Consider the following 7,569-nt stretch of genomic DNA (forward strand, 5'->3'; position numbering starts at 1 on the left):
TATATATTTAAATTATTTATATATATATTTTTGAGACAGAGTCTTGCTCTGGCCCCCCAGGCTGGAGTGCAATGGCACGATCTCGGGTCACGGCAACCTCTGCCTCCCGGGTTCAAGTAAGTCTTCTGCCTCAGTCTCCCAAGTAGCTGGGATTACAGGCATGTGCCACCACGCCCGGCTAACTTTTTTTATTTTTAGTAGAGACAGGGTTTTGCCATGTTGGCCAGTCTGGTCTCGAACTCCTGACCTCAGGCGATCCTCCCATCTTGACCTCCCAAAGGGCTGGGATTACAGGTGTGAGCCACCGCACCTGCTGCTGCTTCTGTATTCACAGCTGCTCCCCGTCGCTTGCATTCCCACCTGAGCCCCGCCTCCTGTCACATCAGCGGCAGCATCAGATTCTCACAGAAGAGTGAGCCTTACTGTGAACTGTGCACGGGAGGGATCTCGGCTGCGCGCTCCTTATGAGAATCTAATGCCTAATGGTCTCGACTGGCCAACACGATGAAACCCCGTCTCTACTAAAAAATACAAAAAATTAGCCGGAAATTGCTTGAACCCGGGAGGCGGAGGTTGCAGTGAGCTAAGATCATGCCGCTGCACTCCAAAGTGGGCAACAGAGACAGACTCTGTCTCAAAATAAACAAACAAAAATAATCTAATGCCTGACGATCTGTCACTATCTCCCATCACCTCCAGATGGGACCATCTAGTTTTTGTTTGTTATGGAGACAGAGTCTCGCTCTGTTGACCCCGGCTGGAGGGCAATGGCACGATCTTGGCTCACTGCAACCTCCGCCTCCCGGGTTCAGGCAGTTCTCCTACCTCAGCCTCCCAAGTAGCTGGGACTACAGGTGTCCACCACCATGCCTGGCTCATTTTTTTGTTTTTAGTAGAGATGGGGTTTCATATTGTTGGCCAGGCTTGTCTTGAACTCCTGACCTCAAGGGATCCGCCCGCCTCAGCCTCCCAAAGTGCTGGGATTACAGGCTTGAGCCACCGCGCCCGGCTCATTTTTTTGTTTTTAGTAGAGATGGGGTTTCATATTGTTGGCCAGGCTTGTCTTGAACTCCTGACCTCAAGGGATCCGCCCGCCTCAGCCTCCCAAAGTGCTGGGATGACAGGCGTGAGCCACCACACCCAGCCCAGGGACCATCTAGTTGTAGGAAGCAAGCTCCGGGCTCCCACTGATGCCTCATTATGGTGAGTTGTGGAATTATTTTATTATATATTACAATATAATAATAACAGAAATAAAGTGCACAATAAAAGTAATACGTTTGAATCGCCCCTAAACCATCCTCCCGGCTCCCCCACCGTCCGTGGAGAAACTGTCTTCCACGAATCCACTCCCTGGTGCCAAAAAGGTTGAGGATGGCTGCCCTAAGGAACCAGAAAAGGAAGAACAAAGGCAGCCCCAAGCCAGCAGGAGGAAGGAAATTGTAAAGATCAGAGCAGCGATAAACGAGACAGAGATGAGAAAAACTGGTGAGTCGTCGAAACCAAAAGTTGCTTCTTGACAAACCTCTAGCGAGGCTGACCAAAAGCAAAACCAAAAAAAAAAAAAAGGAAATAAGATGCAAATAACTACACGCAGAAATGAAACGAAAGGGGGACACATGACTACCAACCTTATGGAAATAAAAAGCATTATCAGAGAATACCATGGTATTATCAACCAGTGTGTGACACCCAATTAGGTCATCTATGTGAAATGGACAAATTCCTAGAAAAACACGAATGAAACAGATCAGCTGTGGTTTCAGGTTCCACTCACATCTCTTAGATACTGACTTAGATGCCAGCATGGTGTTGAGCATATATATATATATATAAATATATATATATAATATATATTATATATGTGTGTATATATATATTTTTTTCTTTTCTTTATTTTAGAGACCTGGTCTCACTCTGTTGCCCAGTGTGGAGTCCAAGGGTGCAATCTCAGTGACAGCTCACAGCAGCCTCCACCTGCTGGGCTCAAGTGATCCTTCCGCCTCAGCCTCCCAAAATGCTAGGATTATAGGCATGTGCCACCACACTGGGTATGTATATATACGTATATACGTATATATACACACACAAGTGTATATATACATGTATATATGTACGTACTATATATACGTATATACGTGTATATATATGTATATTTTTTAAGAGACCGGGTCTCGCTCTATCACCGAGGCTGGAGTGCAGTGGTGGGATCATAGCTCACTGCAGCCTTGAACTCCTGGGTTCAAGCGATCCTCTTGCCTCAGCCTCCTGAGCAGCTGGGACTACAGGTGCACACCACTGTGTATACATATATATATGTGTATGTGTGTATAAAATATATATGTTATATATAACATATATTTTATAAATGTAATAAAATATATGTAATATATATTATAAATGTTACATATACTGTTATAAAATATATATGTTTTATATGTATATTTTGAGACAGAGTCTCGCTCTATCGCCCAAGCTAGTGTACAGCGGCGTGATCTCAGCTCACTGCAACCTCTGTCTGCTGGGTTCAAGCCATTCCCCTGCCTCAGTCTCCGGAGTAGCTGGGATTACAGGCACCTGCCACCATGCCCACCTAAGTTTTGTATTTTTGGTAGAGATGGGGTTTCGCCATGTTGGCCAGGCTGGTCTCTAACGCCCGACCTCAGGTGACCCGCCTGCCTTGGCCTCCCAAAGTGCTGGGATTACAGGCGTGAGCCACTGCCCCTGGCCATTTTTATATTTTTGTATCTATATCCTTGTTTAATCTTTGCAACCTTCCTGCAAAACGGAGAACGTCATCTCCTCCACAGACAGTTGACCGGAACCCACCCAAACGAGGCAGAGCTGGTAAAAGGGGATCTGGGATTTGAACTCAGGTTTCCTGGCTCCGAGCCCAGAGCCCTTTTATGGGATGACTCAGCCTCCCAGTGTGTCAGGCACACATAAAAGACCAGGACTTGTTTGTTCCTTTTTCTAAAACACAAGAGATTCCAAGCTCATGAAGTAAGAGAAAATGCCACATACCTTTTTTAGTTTCCTCAGGAATCGCGGCTTGCTCTACACCCTGTTTAAAAAAGGATAGAGAAAGAGAAAAGCATGGTTACATATTTTTTACTTACAAGGAACTCACAGGGCTACCTCCAGCTTTTATCGGAGGACGACATTGCTGTCCCCAAAAATGAGGCATGGGGATTCGAAACGGCCGCGCCCTCGGGAGAAAACGGGGGCAGAATCAGCTTTATTGTTTACCACCCATCACGTGGAAAAGACCTGTATGTTTCTCTTGCAGGACAACTGGGTAGATTATCTTTCTAGAAACTTGTGTTACTCCATTTCCGAACAAGAAAGCCCCAACCCCACACTCAAAGTCCAGTCCCTCAGACACACCACTGCAAGAAAAACAAAATATCCAGGCACGGAGCCTTCCCATGGCATGCTCTGGTGTTTTTCCATCTCTGATTTCTACTTTGATGTAAGCCACGTGCCGGGCAAAGGGAGAGGTGGAAAGTGGAAACTGGGGATAAACCAATTAACCCCGAATGGAGGAAGTGACAGGTATACAGGGGGCAGGAAGGCCGGGGGTCTCATGTGAGCCGCCGAGGGCCAGGAGGTCAAACAGGAAGGAAAGGACGGCTCCGTGCCCCCGTGACTGGTCTCCGGGGTTGGGCGGGTAGGGGGGAGGACTGGGGCCTTTGGAGCTGCGGTTTTCCATAGAACAGAATCCTCTGCTCCAAGCCGGACCCTGGATACAGCCGGGTCCTGCATCCGTCTCTGATGCAGAGCGCACGGGTCGTGACAGGGCCACGGGGACCACCTTCCGTGGTCTTTCCTGACTCCCACTAAGGCCTGGAGGGAGACGCAGGCAGCCATCTGCCTCCTTCAGCTTCGTGGCAGCTTCCTATTTTGTGGACGAGGAGGCCCGAGGCAGGCAGAGGCCCCTGCCTTGCTGAGCGTCTACACCAGCGGAGGTCATGGGGCTGGGACTTGCGCACAGTGAGCCCAGCTGCCCGGTTCCGTGTCTCCCGGTTAGGCCACCACTGCTCTGCTGCTGAGCCGCCGGTCCCACTGGGAGAAGCCAGGAGCTGCGGCACTGTCAGCGCTAGGGGAGGCCCCGTCCTGCGTAGCGAGGCTCACCCTGCAGTGGGCTTGCCCGGCGAGGTCAGCAGACGCCCCCTGCACCGGGCCCAACCCAGGCCCAAACCAGGCCCAACCTCCTGAGCTGCTCGAGGCCGGGCTGGGCCAGGTTCACGTGGCTGAGGCTGTTTCCCTCCTGCCCTGAAGGGCCCCTGTGGTCTCCGAAGCAGGCCCAGCTCCTCTTCCTTCAGAAACATTTGCTGTTTCCACACACCAATGGGATTTTTTCCACCGACGCAAAGAAGAGCCACACGGCTGCTGTCCTGGGCTGGAGTCAGGGCCACGCACACACGACACTTTCTCAGCAGACCTGCGCCCTGGGGCTGCATCCCAGGCCAAGGAAGCTGAGGTCGGCGGGAAGCCTCCCCACCTTCAGCCCAGCCAGGCAGGCCTGGCTTTCCCGGAGGCTCCCGGGTCTCAGCTGCAGGAAGGCGGTGGCTGGGGTCACCTTCTCCTAAGCCAGGGTCTCTCCCCCCACCCAGCATTACGGACACCAGCACCAGATTGTTCTCTGGGGCGGGACCATCCTGGACTCTGCACGGTGCTGAGCAGCGCCCCTGGCCTCCACCTGCTCCATGCCAGGAGCACCCACAGATGTGTTGGCCACAAATGTCCCCAGACACAGCCCAGGGTCCCCTGGGGGACAGAATCACTCCATGTGAGATCCCTGACCTCTTAGTGACCTACAGACATCCAGGGGGCTGCCTCCCCTCCCACCTCTACACACACACACACACATGCACACACGCACGCACACACACGCATACTCACACATGCACATACACACAGACACATGCACATATGCATACACACACGCATACATGCACGTACACACACGTGCACTGTACACACAGGCACACACAGACACGCATGTGTACACGAGACACACACATGCACACACATTTGCATGCACACACATGCACACACGCACGCTCACACACACACATGCACGTGCACACATGTGCACTGTACACATGCACAGACACATGCACACACATGCACACACAGAGACACACATACACGTGCACACACAAGACACATGCACACACATTTGCATGCACACTCAGACACGTGCACATACATGCACACACATATGCACACACACAGACACACGTGCACACACACATGTTCACACACACATGCACGCAGGAGCGAGAGCCTCCACCCAGTCCTGCATCGAAAGCAAGGTCCTGCTAGTAAACATGCACCAACTCAAGAAACGGGGGGGCTGCAGGAACTTTCCTCCCTCCTGCCCAAAGGCGCCTGCACTCACGGAAGCCTCACAGGCTCCACCCAGCCAGGTCAGCCAATGGAGTTGCAGCATGGTTCCAGGACCGTGATAGAGAAAGACGGGAAATTAGACTTCTGACCCGTCACAAACTCTGAGTAAGTGCGACGTGCCCAGGCCAGCCCGGTGTGACCTCAGCTCCTGATCTATAAAATCAGGACAGTGACCGAGGATGCTGGGGCCACCTCACTGCAGCCCCGGGGCAGCCTCAGAACCCACAGGACTTTGACCCTGTCTCAGGCCATGGCCCTTGACCAGGGAACCACAGCTCCTCATTCTGATGGGTGACTCGGTGCATTTCTCTCTCAGGCTCACTTTTTTTTTCTTTGAGATGGATTCTTGCTCTGTCACCCAGGCTGGAGTGCAGTAGAGCGATCTCAGCTCACTGCAACCTCTGCCTCCCAGGTACAAGCGATTCTCCTGCCTCAGCCTCCCAAGTAGTTGGGACTACAGGCACGGGCCACCATGCCTGGGTAATTTTTTGTATTTTTAGTAGAGACGGGGTTTCACTGTGTTAGCCAGGATGGTCTCAATCTCCTGACCTTGTGATCCGCCCACCTTGGCCTCCGAAAGAGCTGGGATTACAGGCGTGAGCCACCGCGCCCGGCCTTTCAGCCTTACTTTTAGGTGACTGGAAATATCACTTTTCATCAGCACACTGTAACACTGTATTATTTTCATTATCCTTGCCACTGATCTGATGGGCACCATGTCCTTTCTTTTTTTTTTTTTGAGATAGGGTCTGTTACTCAGGCTGGAGTGCAACGGCATGATCACAGCTCACTGCAGCCTCAACCTCCTGGGCTCAAGTGATCCTCCCTCCTCAGCCTCCTGAGTAGCTGAGACTACAGGCACCTGCCACCACACCCAGCTAATTTTTATTCTTGTAGAGACAGGGTTTTGCCATGTTGCCCAGGCTGGCCTCAGACTCCTGGGCTCAAGCCATCCTCCCACCTTGGCCTCCTAAAGTGCTGGGATGACAGGTATGTGCCATTGCACCTGGCCAGCAAAAAAGGTTTTAAAGGAAGATGATCAAACTGTATAGAACCTCAATTTTTAAAAATAAGAGTGCGTATGTAGATGTCTGGGGAAAGGATAAAGCACTGGGATTGTGGATGCTTTTCCTCTCCTTATGTGATTCTCAGATTCTGTAAAATGAAGTTATGTAACTTTCTCTTCCTTCCTCTCTTTCTTTCTCTTTCTCTTTCCTTCTCTCTCTTTCTTTTTCTTTCTTTCTTTCTTTCTTTCTTTCTTTCTTTCTTTCTTTTTCTTTCTTCTTTCTCTCTCTTTCCTTCTTTCCTTTTCTCTTTTTCTTTCTTTCTTTCTTTCTTTCTTTCTTTCTTTCTTTCTTTTTCTTTCTTCTTTCTCTCTCTTTCTCTCTTTCTTTCCTTTTTATTTTATTTTTTGAGACAGGTGTCACTCTGTCACCCAGGCTGGAGTGCGGTGGCGCGATCTCAGTTCACTGCAACCTCTGCCTTCTGGGCTCAAGCAATTCTTCTGTCTCAGTCTCCCAAGTAGCTGGGATTACAGGCGGCCGACCACCACGCTTGGCTGTTTTTTGTATTTTTAGTAGAGATGGGGTTTCACCCTGCTGGTCAGGCTAGTCTCAAACTCCTGACCTCAAGCGATCCCCCCACCTTGGCCTTCCAAAGTGCTGGGATTACAAGTGTGAGCCACCACGCCCGGCCAGTAATATTCCTTTCATAGTCACAAAGAAGATATATATACACTATACACACACACACACACACACACACACACACACACATAGATATATACGCAGTTGATTTGATTCTCATTATTTGTGGTAGTTCTATTCTGTGAAGTCACCACCAAAAACTGAGTTTGCGAATATGAATCATTGCTCCTAGAGAATATTTTTGCAGGGTTAGTTTCCTTTGAGTTTCAGGAAACTTTCCTTTGCTTTATCTGATCAATACATGACCTTGTTCTGTGTGTGCCTCTTTTTTTTTTTTTTTTTTTTTTTTGGAGACAGGGTCTTACTCTGTTGCCCAGGCTGGAGTGCAATGGCGCAATCTCAGCTTGCTGCAGTGTCAGTCTCCTGGGCTCAAGTGATTCTCCTGCCTTGGCCTCCAGAGTAGCTGGGATTACACCTGCCACCATATCTGGCTAATTTTTTTTTTTTT

General features: G+C 49.9%; 1 long non-coding RNA gene across 1 annotated transcript in view; it reads right to left on the reverse strand.

Annotated features, from left to right (window-relative positions):
- The window catches only part of LOC105527651, a 171,193-nt gene that overhangs the window by 54,570 nt on the left and 109,054 nt on the right, over nt 1-7,569 (reverse strand). Inside the window, exon 2 of the long non-coding RNA XR_001004255.1 lies at nt 3,025-3,064. This is a non-coding gene — a long non-coding RNA (uncharacterized LOC105527651). The remainder of the gene's footprint in view (nt 1-3,024; nt 3,065-7,569) is intronic.

Source organism: Colobus angolensis, unplaced genomic scaffold, assembly GCF_000951035.1.
Source record: "Colobus angolensis palliatus isolate OR3802 unplaced genomic scaffold, Cang.pa_1.0 Scaffold64, whole genome shotgun sequence".
NCBI classification, from domain to species: domain Eukaryota; kingdom Metazoa; phylum Chordata; class Mammalia; order Primates; family Cercopithecidae; genus Colobus; species Colobus angolensis.